Raw genomic sequence first — 16,222 nt, forward strand, 5'->3', positions numbered from 1 at the left:
TCGTCTGGGGTGGTGACAACTCCTGGATGGCTTTAATCTTTGATGGGTTGGCCTCTATTCCGCGTGCTAAGTCCATGAAGCCCAGGAATTTTCCTGACGTCACACTGAAGGCGCACTTTGCGGGGTTTAACCTCATTTGGTTCCTCCTCAGTACCTCGAATGCTTCCTCTAGGTCGGTCAGCTATTGTTGGGCTTGGACACTTTTCACGAGCATGTCGTCCACTTACACCTCCATATTGCACCCTATTTGTTCTTCGAACATTTTGTTGACCATCCTCTGGTAGGTGGCTCATGCATTCTTTAGCCCGAATGGCATGACGGGGTAACAATAGTTCTCTTTGTCTGTCCGAAATGCTGTATAGGATTCATCATCCTCATTCATGAGGATCTGGTTGTACCCAGAGTAAGCGTCCATTAAGCTCAGCATCTCATGGCCGGCGGTAGCATCGATCAACAGGTTGATTCTTGGCAATGGGTATTCATCTTTTGGGCATGCTTTGTTTAGATCCGTGTAGTCGACGCACATCCTCCACTTTCCATTTGGTTTTGGTACCATGACCACGTTTGCGAGCCATGTTGGGAACTTCTCCTCTCTGATGAACCCCGAGTAGCTCAACTTCTCGACCTCTTCTTTGATGGCAGCCTGTCGATCAAGGGCGAAGTTTCACCGCTTCTATTATACGGGCTTCCTGATTAGGTCTATGTGTAGCCTATGTTCGGCTATGCACCGGGGTATGCCTGGCATGTCGGAGGTCGACCATTCAAAGACATCCATGTTCTCCTGGAGGAGACGCCCAAGCTTGTCCTTCTGTTCCTTGCTTAATAGCAACCCAACCTGCACTACCTTGGAGGGATGGTCCTTGCTAAAGGGATATGGGACGAGGTCCTCCACTGGCCTTCCTCTTTGCTCTGTCATTTCGTCTCTCTAGTCACTAACGAGGTTCTCTACACATAATGCCATCCCATGGGTATTACCATTATTCTTCTTGACGAACGTTGCATAGCACTCCCTGGCTTTCTTTTAGTCTCCTCGGATCTCTCCCACCCCATTCTCTGTTGGGAACTTCATCTTCAAGTGGACGGGGGATACGACTCCCTTGAGGGCCATTAGGGATGGTCGCCCCAGGAGGCTGTTGAAGGATACCACGGACTTTACTATCATGAAGTTCACTATGATTGTGATATGCCGATGGTACTCTCCAAAGGTGACGGGTAGCTCCATTATTCCTTTGATGGAGGCGGTAGCGCCTGAGAACCCGTGGAGATAGTTGAGCTCCGGTTTGAGTTGGTCGTCACTGAACCCGAACTGCCTGTAACCATCTAGTGAGAGAACATCCCCAATGTCTACCAACATCCTATGCACGGGTCGGTTGGCTATCTCTACCTGTACTACCAGGGCATCCTCATGTGGCAAGCTTAGTCCTTCTAGGTCTGCGTCCGAGAAGGAGATTACCGTCTCAATCTTGGCTTCCTTGCTTGGCTTCTCTGCTACTCCCATGAACCTAGCATGGGCTTTAGCCTTCCTTGTAGACTCCTGCCCAGATCCTCCCAATATGGTGAGGATGGGGGCTCCTTTGGTACCGCTTGGTTCTGCTCCATCTTTCCTCTCTTCTAGGCTGTCTCTCTCCCTATCTCGGTCTATTTTTCTTTCTTTGTGCTGTGGCTCTTCTCTTTCTCGGTCACGGCCTCTGCCTCCTTCGCCTGAACGACCATCTCGTCCTCCCTTTATATACTTGTTTAAGCTCCCCGCCTTCACAAGTTGCTCTATCTCCCTCTTCAGTTGGATGCAGTCTTCTGTGTTATGCCCAATATCCTTGTGGAAGAGACAGTACTTGTTGGGGTTGTGCTTCTCAGGTCCTACTAGCATGGGTCATGGCCAATGGAGTAGGTCACAGTCTTAGATCTGCATAAGGATTTGGGACCTGGTGGTATTCAGGGGTGTGAACTCGGGGCTGCTTGCTCGGTCACTCCTCTCTGGGTGATGGTCTGTCCTTTCTAACTACCGGTCACCTTTCTCCCATTGACGATCGATCCTCAATTTCTTGCTCTCTTTACGGTCATCCAAGGCCGATCACTTGTTGTCTTGAGGCTTAGCCTCGATCACCTTCTTCCGAGCCTGCAGTACCTCGGCCATATTGGCAAACTTGTTGCACCACTCCAGAAGCTCCTTCATTATCTTGGTCTCATGTCGTGCCACGTCTTTGATCAAGTCTAGGTCCCTAATGCTCCCAACCAAGGCTGCATGCTGGGTTTGGTCATCTAGGTCTCGGACCTCGAAGGACTCCTTCGTGAACCTGGTGGCTTACTCCCTGAGGGACTCCCCAAGGTTCTGTACCACGTTCAATAAATTGACCATGGTCTTCTTCTGCTTGACGCTACTCTGAAAGTGGGTGACAAATTGCTCACAGAGTTCCACGAACGAACTTATCGATCTAGACCAGAGCCTTGAAAACCACGAGGTGGTTGCACCCTTGAGGGATGCAAGGAATGCTCGGCAGGAGACCACGTCCAATCCCCCGTATAGGGTCATCATCCCATTGAAGTAGTTGATATGGTCATTAGGGTCCGTGGTACTACTGTAGAGTTCAAAGATGGGTAGCCTGAACTGGGAGGGGAGTGTGGCTGCCATGATCTCTGTTGAGAATGGGTGTTGTCCCGGTATCGAGTATGTTTCACCCTTTGTCTGCTTCTTTAGCCCTTCCAGCTTCTCGTCCAAGTCTCGGAGCCTTTTATCTAGCTCCTCTTCTCATGACTGTCTGTCATGCCTGGCGGGACGTTCATTGCAAACTCACTCTCGACCTCTCCTTGAAGTTCCCTCCCGCCGTGAGTTTTGACGTGATGGTGAGTGGCCATGACGTGATGAACCTTGGCTCGAACGATAGGGACTTTCTTCTCGGTAGGTCCAGCTTTGCCTTGGTGTGTGACTTCCTCCTAGTCGCCCTTGGAATACTGACCTTCTAATCGAACCGTCTAGACTAGGTACCACCGACCTATACGTTAGTGACACCCCACATCCCGACCGGATTGGCAGGTCCGCCGTTCTCCTGGGTTGATGCAAAGGATCTCCTTGCTGGTGAGTTGGACTTGCACGCCCTGCGAGTCTCTCCAATCTTTCACCCCTAGGAGGCGACCTCCTAGGGTTTGGCTCTTATAGAGGTATGGGCTTGGTCCTTGGTGCTGGCAACGACCTACGGCGGTGGGACATCGCCCGCTGCCTCAGATAGTCTCGAAAGAGTCTTTGGTCATTAAGGATCTGTCGCTGCAAGTTGTTGATCTGACCTACAGTTGCTGGCATGTTAGGGTCAAGTACTACCTGCACGGCTACTTTTTTGTTGAGGTCGACTACCTCAACATGGTGGTTCTCAGGGTTCTCCCTCTCCTGGGAGTCATGATCATTGGCTCTCCGACTAGAGCTCTCTGGTGGAGGTGACCCATTCCTCTCCCTCACAGCGTTGGTGGAGGGAGCAGTCTTCTTACACCGTGGTGCCATTAAGTAGTTGAGGAATTGAGCTAGTAGATACGGTTGGCTAGCGTCGTTCCCACAGACGACGCCAATCTGTTGCATTAAGAAATCGCTTGGTGGTCCCTTTGAATATCATAACCTGCAAAAGGACCTTGGTAACAAGGGAGAACCGGTGTGGTTCCGGCCTAGGACTCTCCGATGCCTAAGTTAGATCTCTCTGAGCAAACAGATGAATAGTTAGAATTCAAGATGGGTTAATTGGGTAGAATACCTTGGAATTTATAGTGGAGTACGGAGGTGTGGAGAGTCCCAGTTGGTAACGAGTAGTCCTCGTAGTAGATAGGCGTTCCTAGTTGGTAGGATTCATCTCTTGGTTGGTTGCTCCCCCATGGGAGGTAGTGTCCCAGTAGGGAAGATGTTCTCGGTAGATAGACATGCATGCGCCTTCATAGGTGGTACCTTCAATTGATGAGGTGATGTATATCTCGTCGGTGATGTTAGTAGCTTGTGTGTAGTACTTGGTCTTGGACCTTGGACGTTTTTGTTGGTTCTTTGCCTTCTGGGCCAATCAAGTGAGACGTAAGGTGGCCGGGCTTGGGATGGTCTTCCCTCTTGGGTCAAGACACGTGGCGGCCCCCGATTGGTCGGTATAATTTTGGTTTATCACAAGCCCAGTGCAAATCTGATGATGACCACAACCTCCATGTAGCTTTAGCTAATAAAGCTTGGTTTTATAATCGTGAATCCTTAAACCCCAATCCGCCTCTGCTTTTGGATCGACATAGCATTGACCATGAGATCCAATGGATCATTGATCCCTTTTCAGATTCCTACTTTTAGAGGAAGCCTTCTTAATAGAATCATGAAAAGAAACAAGAACCTTGAAATGTGAACCGGTGAAATTTGCCATAGGGAAGATAGCCGCCTTCAATAGGGCCTCCTTTGTCGCATGAGATAATAACCGCTCCGTCCATGTACCCTTGCAATTTAGTTAGAGATTTCTCCTTCACTTCTTGAAACAAATGTTTCATTCAGATACCAAAGTCAGTCTACAAACCCAAGTACTTAGAAGGACCATCTCCATAAGGCACCTTAAGTATTCTTGAGAACCATCTTTTAAACTGTTGGAATTTTCAAAACAAATGATGTGGGACTTTTGTCCCACATCGGTTTTGTAGAAGGAAATCATATGGGTTATATGTGATAGTGGTCAACTATCACATATTATATTTAGAAAAGATTCTAACGAGCACTTGCGAGGAACCATCCGAGCACGTATGCATGCATGAGCATGGGTTGTGAGGAGCATTGTGGTGCTTTGATGGCGCACTTTGCACTTCGATGATGCGCGCCTTAACCTTTTTTGGATCATCGGTCAGTGAACCAGTGCGATGGTTCAGATCCGATCATTGGATCGGTGTCCGAACCAAAAGGTGCAACCCTTGGAATAAACATTGAGCCCAATGGTTGTAACCCATCTGAACAGCCATGTGCAAGCCCATAACTAGCCCACGAAATTAGTCATTTGGTAGTAACAAAATAAAGGAAAAATGTTTCTCTCATAGTTTCAAATAGAATACTGTCCCTGCAAACCAGTGATCAAGTCAAGCCTGATTTATCTTGGGAGGCAGATTTGTTGTAACCCGTTGCAGTAATAAGGGTGCAAATACTGTATTAAGGACAAAACGTGCTCGTTCAACTTAGGTAATCTCACCGTCCTCTCCATTTTTGATATCAGTTTTCTTACATAAACTTAATAGGTGTATTCAAATTGAAAGTTAGACCAAACTTCTATAGGTTTATAGCTTAACCCGTCACCTTACAATATAGATCCAGACATTGCTTTAAAGAATGAATTTCATCGAGCTTAACTTGGAAAAATAAGAGACAATCATCGGCAAATAGGAGGTGTGTAATAGGTACACCCCTATGCCAAACTTTGATTCCATGCAAATTACCAATGCCTACTCAATAACAGCTGGAGTGCTTGAGAATATAAAATGACAATAGCGGGAGAAATTGGATCCCCTTGTCGAATACCTCTCATAGGAGATATAGCACCCTCGATACACCCATTAATAAGAAAGTTATAATAAACAGTCTAAATGCAAGACATTTTAATGACACGTACTACCTAAAAACGGCTAAAACCCAATTTTAACAACATGCCTTCAATAAAATTCCATTCTAGCCTATCATGCTTTTCGCATATCTAATTTCAAATGCCAGCATTTAGAAATTTGCTTCTCAGGTATTTGAAAATGATCACTTCATGTCAATCATCCATGGATAGATTCATTACTAGGATTCCTTCCAATTAGGATTCAATTCCCCGCTTCAACGTCATTCCCATGTTTTTCTTCTCATTTAAAATTTCAATCTCAATGAATTCGCGAGGTTCAGGGATTGAGGTATTGGTGTCGGTATCAGTCTTCGTCAATCCTAGATAGGCCAAAAAGCAGAAAAGTACCAAATTTAGGGATCGGTCTGGAGCAAACAAAAAAAATTTAAAAATTCAAAAACTATAGAAAAAAAATAAAGTGAAAAAAATACCTAATTTTTGTGAACAAAAAAAATAGACAAAATAAGAAACAAATATACCATAAAAATGTAAAATTCTTAGAAATAGTTTACTAAACAGGTTTTTTGTGGATTTTTTTGGTGAAAAAATCCACCAATAACTAAAGTACTTGTGATCCGGATCGGGTCAGATTGTCTGATCTGGACCCAATACCAATCTGACGGTCAATACTAATTCCTGTTCTAGGACCGGTACCTCGATACAGAGCTAATCTGGCCGATTCGATACCAGTATCTCAATCCATGGCAGGGGTGAGATAAGTGAGTTTAAATAAAGGGACATAGATCCCTGTCCGGCAGCATCCCCCTTATGTCCTCTCACATGGGGTAGTAAAATGACTACTCCTCCCCTCCTAGACTCCCCTCCTCTATCCTTGGATGTCCTTGCAATGCACATTCCCATTGGCCACACTAGCACAGGCCAAGCAACCTGGCAGCAAACCTCTTATCTATGCCAATGCATGGCATCAAATTCTGCCTTATCTTGTAGATATTTTTGGAATGTATGAGTGTACAATATTTGAATTTGAATATTTAAATTTGAATTATACAGTTACAATACATTAACCTAGGGAATCCTATCCCCCAGATTAGGGAGGCAATCATGCCACCATATCCTTGTTATTTTATGTCTAAATAGCCTATTATCCATCAATGGAAAGACAAGCCATTTTAGCTTCATATCTACATGTTACCAAATTAACATGGTATCAGATTAGGTAGATCCTCCAACATCTCCTTTCAAATTCCCAAAATCCACTACCATCTCCTACATTTGACATTCCAAATTGGAATTTCAAATCCCAAAATCCCTTACCATCTCCTACGTTTGGAATTTCAAACTTGTAATTCCCCTTTGTTCTCCTTGGGCTCTTCTACGTTCTAAGCTTCTTCACGCTCTTTACTGTTTCTTCATCCCTTGCAATGACAGGAACATCTGCTGCAACATCTTCCACCACATCTTCGGCTCCCACTCTGACAAATGCACAACTTCAATAACTTTTGTCTCTCATTCTGTCGGGTAGCCATCCTCTAGTAAACATGGCAAGTAACCCAAATGATTTCCATCTCTCTGCCACTTGGATATTGGACTCTGGGGCTACCCATCATATCACTTTTGATTCTACTTTATTTAGCACATTTCATACTACTCATTCTTACTCACCAATTTTTTTACCAAATGGTTCCCAAGTTCCTATATCTCGTACAGGAGCAATTTCATTGACATCTGAAATTTATCTAGATCATGTTCTGCTTGTGCCATCTTTCCGTTATAATCTCCTATCAATTAGCAAACTAACAGCTACTTCTAAATTTCTCATCACTTTTACTTCTGATTCTTGTGTGTTTCAGGACCCGAAAACAAAGAGGACTTTAGCGACGGGTAAGAGAAATGGTGGACTTTATATCCTTGAGTTTGATCGGGTTAGTCTGTTTGTTTCTGCGGTCTCCAGGGGCACACTTTGATCTTTGGCACTAGCGCTTGGGACACCCTGGTTTTATCTCCCAACCCCATTTGAATAACATTGATCCTAAAATTTCTATTTTCAAGAAGTGCATTTGCACAATTTGTCCATTAGCCAAACAATCACGGACTCCATTTTCTTTAAGTTCGATTACTAGTACACTTTGTTTTGATTTAATTCATGTTGACATATGGGGCCCATATAGAACTAAAACCTTATCTGATGCACGTTATTTCCTTACAATTGTTGATGATTTTTCTCGTAGCACTTGGTTATTTTTAATGACTTCAAAAACTGAGGTTAACTAGTTACCACCCAATTTTTTTGCAATGATCAATACTCAGTTCAACATTTCTATCAAATGCATTAGATCCGATAATGCACTGGAATTTTTTAACACCCATACCCATGCGTTTTTTCAACAACTAGGTGTTATTCAACAATCAAGTTGTGTCCATACCCCTCAACAAAATGGGGTCGTAGAACGAAAGCACCGGCATCTTCTTAATGTTGCTCGGGCTTTACGTTTTCAATCCAATATACCATTGGAATTTTGGGGGGAATGTGTCCTTACAGCCACCTATATAATCAACCGACTTCCCACTCGGGTCCTAAATGGGAAAACACCCTTTGAAATCCTTTACAAGAAGGTACCTCATTTTGACCATTTTCGGGTCTTTGGATGTCTTGTTTTTGAGAGAAATCCAATTGTTCATCATAAATTCAATAAACGTGCATCGTCAGGTGTTTTTATTGGGTACCCCCATGGCCAAAAAGGCTATCGTGTACTAGATCTTATTTCTAAAAAGATATATGTGAACCGTGATGTTCTTTTCCATGAGACCGTTTTTCCTTATGCCTCATTACCAAATCTCGTACCCAATGGCACCCCCGTTCTACCACTACCCCAACCCGAAATATTCACTAAGCTACTCTCACAAACTACACCATCCAATGACCTTGACATTCCAATAGCCACATTACCAACAGAACGCTCTGCTACACCACCCACAACCCTTGATAACCAACTAGCCCTTGATACTCAAACAGCCCCAACACCACCATCAATGCCACAACAACCAAACCCAAGTGCTACCACACGGCCCCAACGCATCAGGCAACGCCCGATTCACCTCAAGGATTACAAATGTTCTCTTCCCACATCACTAATGTCTTCTTCAATTTTAGGTACCGCAACGCCCTACCCCATTAGTTCTTTTCTCCAATATGACCGTTTTAAGAATTCTGATTTGGCCTTTCTTTCATCTGTTATTTCTCAAAATGAACCTCATAATTTCTCTGAAGCTATGAAATTTGCAGAGTGGCGCACAGCCATGCAGGCTAAAATAGATGCCTTGACCACCAACAAAACATGGTCTCTTGTTCCCCTTCCACCAGGAAAGAAACCCATTAGATCAAAATGGGTCTACAAAATTAAACGAAAATCCGATGGTACTATTGAGAGTTATAAAGCGTGCCTTGTGGCCAAGGGATACACCCAACTTGAAGGAATTGATTATCATGACACCTTTGCCCCTGTTGCAAAATTGGTAACTGATCGTGTTTTGCTTGCCATTGCAACTGCTAAGGAGTGGCCTCTACTTCAAATGGATGTCATCAAATCCTTCCTCCATGGCGATCTTGATGAAGAGGTATACGTACTACCTCCCCCTGGTTATCGTAGAAAGGGGGAGACTCTAGTTTGCCGTCTCCACAAGTCTCTATATGGCCTTAAACAGGCGTCTCGCCAATGGTTTTCAAAATTCTCAGAACCATTATGTGCTTATGGGTTTGTTCACTCAACGGCAGATCATTCTTTATTCATCTTAAGCCGAGATGGGGAAACAATCTTTGTATTATTATATGTTGATAATATTGTGATAACAAGATCAAGCTCCTCGTTGATCACCAAGGTACAAGACATGCTTCGTCAAAATTTTAAAATCAAGGACCTTGGAACATTGAAATATTTTTTGGGCATTGGAGTTGCTCGCTCCAAAAAGGGACTTTTTTTATGTCAACACAAGTATGTGCTTGATATACTTCAAGACAGTGGTTATACCGGTGTACGCCCACTAAACATGCCTATGGGACTCAATCTCAAGCTCACCAATGAAAATTGTGACTTATTAAGTTATTAGATGATCCTTCAGCCTATCGTCGACTTGTGGGCTGCTTAATTTATCTCACAGTGACACGGCCCGATATTGTTCAAGCTGTGAATATCCTCAGCCAATTCATGCATCAGCCCAGGAAACCTCATCTTGATGCTGCTAATCGTTTGCTTCGATACTTGAAGACTAACCCAAGGCAAGGCATTTATTTCCAAGTTGAGTCAGATCTTCAAGTTCGTGCATACTGTGATTCCGACTGGGCAAGTTGTCCGATGACTCGTCGATCAACCACTGGGTATTGTATATTTTTTGGACAAAGCTTAGTCTCTTGGACGACTAAGAAACAACACACAATTTCTCGTTCCTCAGTTGAGCCCGAATATCGTGCCATGGCCAATGCAACTTGTGAGCTAACATGGTTGACATCCCTACTTCAGGACATTGGTCTGCAACATTCTCTCCCCATCCCACTCCATTGTGACAATCAAGCAGCCCTCCACATTTCCGCAAATCCAATGTTTCACGAACAAACAAAGCATATCGAGATCGACTGCCACCTTGTTCGCAAAAAATTACAAGCCGGTTTGATACAACCAACAAAGATTGTCACAGCCCAACAAATAGCAGATATATTCACAAAGGCCCTGGGTCAGGATCAATTCCGGTTCCTAGCATCCAAGATGGGAGGGGGAGTCTTATCTATGCCAACGCATGGCATCAAATTCTGCCTTATCTTGTAGATATTTTTGGAATGTATGAGTGTACAGTATTTGAATTTGAATTGTACAGTTACAATACATTAACCTAGGGAATCCTATCCCCCAGATTAGGGAGGCAATCATGCCACCATATCCTTGTTATTTTATGTATAAATAGCCTATTATCTATCAATAGAAAGACAAGCCATTTTAGCCTCATATCTACATGTTACCAAATTAACAAAACCCTTGTCATTTGTTTTTTCACAATTTATCATACAACCTTAAAGGGTGGCCAATGGTATATAAATTATAACACACACACACACACACAACACACACACACACACACAGATTCAATTAGGTAGAAAAGGTGCAATCCTCCTACCCATATCATATCTTATGGTCGTATCCAAAGATGGACAGATACTACTACAGGGTAGTTAGTAAATGGACCACATCAAGCACAACCACCAATTGCATTCTTCCCTCAACAATTCCTTTTTGTGTAGTATCCGATCATCCAAACAGTACCCAATATAAGTCACAGTAGTTAACCTCGTGGCGAAAGATGTGCTTGGAAAAGTTTTCACCAATATTGGATATCGAGAGAGTTGTCTGGATTGACTATATGTCAATTTTTTAGATTCAAATTCAATCAAATACCCAGTCGTGTATTGGCATGCCTCTCCTTGTATGTCCATGCACATTTACTGGCGACAACTACTGGTGCATCTCTCTCTCTTTCTTATTTTCAATACTTTGTTTTACCTCTATTTGGATTGAAATTGACATGTGATTAAGAAGGACCTGAGTAAGGTCCATCTATCCACAAAATTGGAAAGTCTCATTTGACCTAGCAAGGCCTACCAAGAAAAACTGCTCCCCCAAACTCATCATCAATCAATCAATCAATCAATCAATCAATCAATCTGAGCTGGTCCAGTTTTGGCCCACTTTCTACTTATAGACCTATATGTACAATAAGCTATTCTGTGTGGGCCATGATGAAAATAGTTAGATAAGCCCAATGGATCACATGTAAAGGGTTTCAGCCTTTCAGGCTTCCAGTCCAAAAACCTTGATGGGTTAGGTGTGTGAGGAATGAATAATGTTAAGGAGATTTCTCTTAACTAGATAAGCCCAATGGTGAGGGTTATGTGGATTTGTTCCAGAATCGGTATACCGTATATTTCTCTCATGCAACTTGTCAAAAAGAATTTGGCCTGCCAATTGATTCTCTTGGTATTCAGACGGAATTTCTGCAAAGCTCTTTATCTTATAAGTATCATGAAAGATCTATTCGGTTCTCAAGGATCCATATTTGTTATAAACCCATATATATCCAACACTTTTAAGCTATGTGTTGCAAGTAGAGATGTAAATGAATAGTCGAAAATCCATCTTCCTTTATTATATGTTTGTATCTATTTAAAGGAATCCCGTATTTAAAAATTAAAAAAAAAAAAGGATTTTTGAAAACTGTTTGAATTCATTCAAAATCTTATCAGATATCAATAGTAGTATAGTAATACATTCGATTCAAATTCGATAATTGCAGGCAGAATATAAATAAGTGCATAAAATTACAATGACAAGAAGACCCATAGTTTATAGAAAGTTATTATATTATTTCAATAATATGTTCAACAATCAGAGTGGCGCAGCGGAAGCGTGGTGGGCCCATAACCCACAGGTCCCAGGATCGAAACCTGGCTCTGATAGGTTTAGAGAAAGCTTCCAAATTCCAACACTGTTTTTAGCATTTTTTTCCCTCGAAAAACATAGATGAACGAAGGATGGAAACCTGGCCTGATAATAGAAGACAAACCTTGCAGACTCCTAATATTTTATTGTTCTTATCCTTAACTGAAATTTTTATATTGTTTCTTCTCTAATCTTAATCCCACATCGGGAAAAAATAAGAGAAAAGCTATGTTATTAACTACGTGTTCAGCATAGTTGGGCACGACCTTACTTGAACAGGATCTGTTCTATAGGCTCGTACCTCTGTATCCTTGAGTTCTAAGGAGACAAGAACCTAAGTCTGGTTGATGAGACATGGCCGTGTTACCAGAGCGTGATTAACAGCTATGATGAGATCTGTAGAGATCCCCATCAAGCAGTAGAGGATCGTTCCCATGGTTGGCTTCCAATCTTGGGGTGGTTGCACGGTTGTCTGACAGACTCAAAAATTCCTTTTTTTTTAATTTTTGTTTGCTTCCATGCCCAATCTTTTCTCATAGCCACCGTTGAGTAGCAGAAGATGATTTTGTCCACTTCAGAGGAAAAATATAACAAAGAATGATTACTTGGTCTGTAACTCTTCTTTTGCTTCTGCAGCTTTACCTGAGGAGGCCAATTAAGTTGGTTTTATAGCTATGAATTATTCTATGTAATGCATTGACAAGTTTCAGTTAAAAAATCAACAGAAGGAACAATTCTATCCTCAATTTTCAGAATGATGATCGATCGAGATGAATATCAACTGCAAATCTCATGGGAATCTAGCTAGGACATTCTTTTCTGAAGGTTTGGTTGGCTTGTAACTGAATCAGGCAATTCTGCTAGGCTTCTTCTCACCTTTGATCTGCTGTCGCACTTTTTCTGAAAGAAAGGCTTGGGCAGTCAAATTAGGACTTAGAGACACCTTTATTCCTCAACTGAGAGAAGTATAATACTTAGATAATTTCGGAGGATTTGTTGGAAGTGTGTCCATCAATCTTGAATATTTAAATTAAATTGTTTAATTTATTTTAACTATTTACCGTAATATATTATCGAGCTCAGGTTGTCTATAGGTCTTGAAGATCCCAGGTTGACAAAGAGGGAGGTGAATCAAGGTCACTTAAAACATTTTCAAATTCTCCCGACAATGCTCTTGATACCTCTATATTGATGGTGGTCCCTGACACAGTTTCTCACAATCACCAAATTTACTGCATTGAACATGTACTAAACTGCCAACTGATGCATTGATGCCTAATGCGCACACCCTTCTGCAATGTCCACTTGTCACACATTATAGAAACACCGACTGGTTGGAGTACCTCAATTTTACCTATCTATATTTCATGTCCACCCTTGCCTCACAACCAACAGAATGGCTAAGACTTCAAGGTTATGCACACCCACCCTACACTCAAAATGCATTCCAATACAATTGCGTAAAGTAAACAAAGTACATAGCACAGTGGTTTATGTGGTTCAACAATACATCCATGGTGCAATACGCTAACAATTCGTATTGCATGATAGACTACTCAATTTTTTATGGCAACCACCATCCAAGAACACTCACAATCCCTGTTTCAGTTTGTGCAACCACACAAACGAGAGCTACTACCCCAATCTTCGGTCAAGCACCCCAAATGTCGAAATTACAATGGTTAAAAGCATTTAATAGAAGCAAATCTCCCCAATACAATGGCCAAAATAGACTTACATTCCAATTAGGTATCTCAACACATTACACAACCTAGAATCACAAAACGGGGATTTACAATCAAGGATTACCTCTGATTTACAATCAGAATAATCCTACAGTCAACAACACCTTCGGAATGATTTCAAAATGTTGCACGCTTTCCCATGAGTGTAGAAATCAAGAAAACAACCTCTTCTTCATCTTTCTTGGATAGTAACTTTTTTGCTTCTAATTTTTTTCTTCCTTCATATGAGTTCTCCTCGTTTCTTTGAGCACATAGCACTTTGTGGCTCACAAATCGGAGTCCAAATGGCCATGATATGGCCTTCCAAAGGTAGGATGTCCAAAATGGTAACTCAGGGAGCAAATCTGTAATTTTGAAGGTCTTTCATAACTTTGCAACCTCACCACGGCGACGTTACACTTCGTAACATAATGAACTCGGGCGGCTCGATTCTGAGCCGTTTGAACTGGTTCAAATAGGCGGGCCGAAATTCGGCTGTCGGATTTAATTGAATATGTTAGATTCCTTGCAGGAGTGATGAAAGCCAACCAATTAACATCTGTCAGAGAGCCAATTGTGCAACAACATCACACTATAAGGCCTTAGAAACGCGGATCGAAGAAAATGGCTAGAAATGGAATCTCTTGAGTGGCACAATGTACGCATCATACATACATACAAACATGAGGAGATGCAGAGGTGCCGAAGTATATTGCACCCGATGCACCCAGCCAACCAAATGGGGAGAGACGGAATCTTTTCTATCCATCTTTGAATGCCTCATTGAGAGCTACGGATTTGGAATCTTTTAATCTAAACCGTTGTTTAATGATATGGTGCATACTAGAACTCCCTAAACACCATCTTCCCGACCAACCAGAGAGCCGGAAAAAGAATCATTCACAAAACTTGGGTTTTGAAACACAAAACGAGGAGAGGAAAGAGAATAAGGGTCTAGGAGAGGCGTAGGATACTAGAACCGTTCATGTCTTTCGGAAAAATGTTCTAGAACGCTCCTTAAACTTGTCCAAGCTTATTTAACCTTCTCTTAAGTCGCTCCGTTTTTGCGTAACGACACGAAAACCTATGTAACTACCTTGTTCGATATCAAAACAATGTGAAACCATTACATTGGAAGTAAGACTCGATGACCTACATTTCCTGTGAAGAGTGATTTGATGCCATTAAACCTTCCAAAAAGGGCTCTAAACATGCTGCCAATACGTGAACCTGTGATTTTGCAACTTTTAATGCACAGGGGCCTACACCTACTACTTCGGTCCTTTGTTAAACACTGTATAAGGACCTAATACAATGTCGAATGGTGAACAACAAGTCCGGGAGCCTCTATAACCTTGTCAAATGACCAAATTACCCTTATCACTATGTAGTTGTCTATTTGACCATTCTAGCTCTTCCAACTCACCATAATCCATTGCTACATCACCAATATGACTATTCAAGTTTCCAACAATGACAACACAGTTTCAGAATGCTCCAGTTGACAAACAATCTCCCCCCTGGAATTGGTGGCAACTCTCTTCCATATAATGCCTAGAAATGAAGAACTGACATACTTTGAGTTGTATAGACCTCTCCCTGGACAAAGGGAGACTCCCCCTATGCCCATGCACACACTCCCCCTGCACCATAACCACCTATTGTACATGTGGAGTGTAAATTCCAAGCTTTTCTTTTAGCTTGTCAAATGTCTCCTTCGGGAATAATTTGGTGAATATATCTACAACCTGATCCTCAATAGGAACAAACTCCAGTCTCACCTCATTGGTGACAACCTTCTCCTTCGAGTAGTGATACTTGATGTCGTTGTGTTTGGTCCTTGAATGTTGTATCGAGTTCTTCGAAATGTTGATGGTGCTTTTGTTGTCACACATAACAGTAACCGGCTCATCACTACTGATGCCAAAATCTACAACATTTCTCTTCATCCATATCACATGAGTACAACAACCTGTCGCTGCAATATATTCAACTTCTACTATCGACAACGAAACAGACTCATGTTTCTTATTGTGCCAAGCCACCATGCTTTTCCCCAAATAGAAATCACCACCACTAGTGTTCTTCCTGTCATCAATATTGTCAGCCCAGTCTGCATCTGAAAATGCAGTAAGTGTGAAATGGTCTGTCCTTGATTACAATAACCCGTAATCCATTATACCTTTCAAGTACCTAAAAATCCATTTCAAGGCCAAGAAGTGTGTCTCCTTAGGATTTGCTTGAAACCTGGATACCAACCAAACCGACTACAAGACGCCCGATTTTGATGTTGTCAGATAAAAAAGACTACCTATCATCGACCTGTATAAAGTCTGATCCACTAGAGATGACTCATCCGTCGAACTTAACTTGCATTCTACAACCATTGGGGTGTACCCACCGGTTTACAATCCTCCACTATTAAATTCTTCAGCATTTCTTTAACATACTTCACTTGAGCCATAAATCA

General features: G+C 42.2%; 1 long non-coding RNA gene and 2 other non-coding genes across 3 annotated transcripts; all 3 read left to right on the forward strand.

The window, feature by feature from the left end:
• The first annotated feature begins 2,844 nt into the window (after positions 1–2,844).
• Positions 2,845–12,509, forward strand: LOC122643984. The gene is made up of 3 exons (XR_006330207.1): positions 2,845–2,856; positions 6,231–6,235; positions 12,284–12,509. It is a non-coding gene; the product is annotated as an uncharacterized LOC122643984 (long non-coding RNA).
• On the forward strand, positions 11,974–12,045 carry TRNAM-CAU. Its single transcript has one exon. It is a non-coding gene; the product is annotated as a tRNA-Met (tRNA).
• LOC122649287 lies at positions 12,290–12,510 on the forward strand. Its single transcript, XR_006331252.1, has one exon. It is a non-coding gene; the product is annotated as a small nucleolar RNA U3 (small nucleolar RNA).
• The last annotated feature ends 3,712 nt before the right edge of the window (positions 12,511–16,222 follow it).

The sequence above is a fragment of the Telopea speciosissima genome, chromosome 1 (assembly GCF_018873765.1).
Source record: "Telopea speciosissima isolate NSW1024214 ecotype Mountain lineage chromosome 1, Tspe_v1, whole genome shotgun sequence".
NCBI lineage: Eukaryota > Viridiplantae > Streptophyta > Magnoliopsida > Proteales > Proteaceae > Telopea > Telopea speciosissima.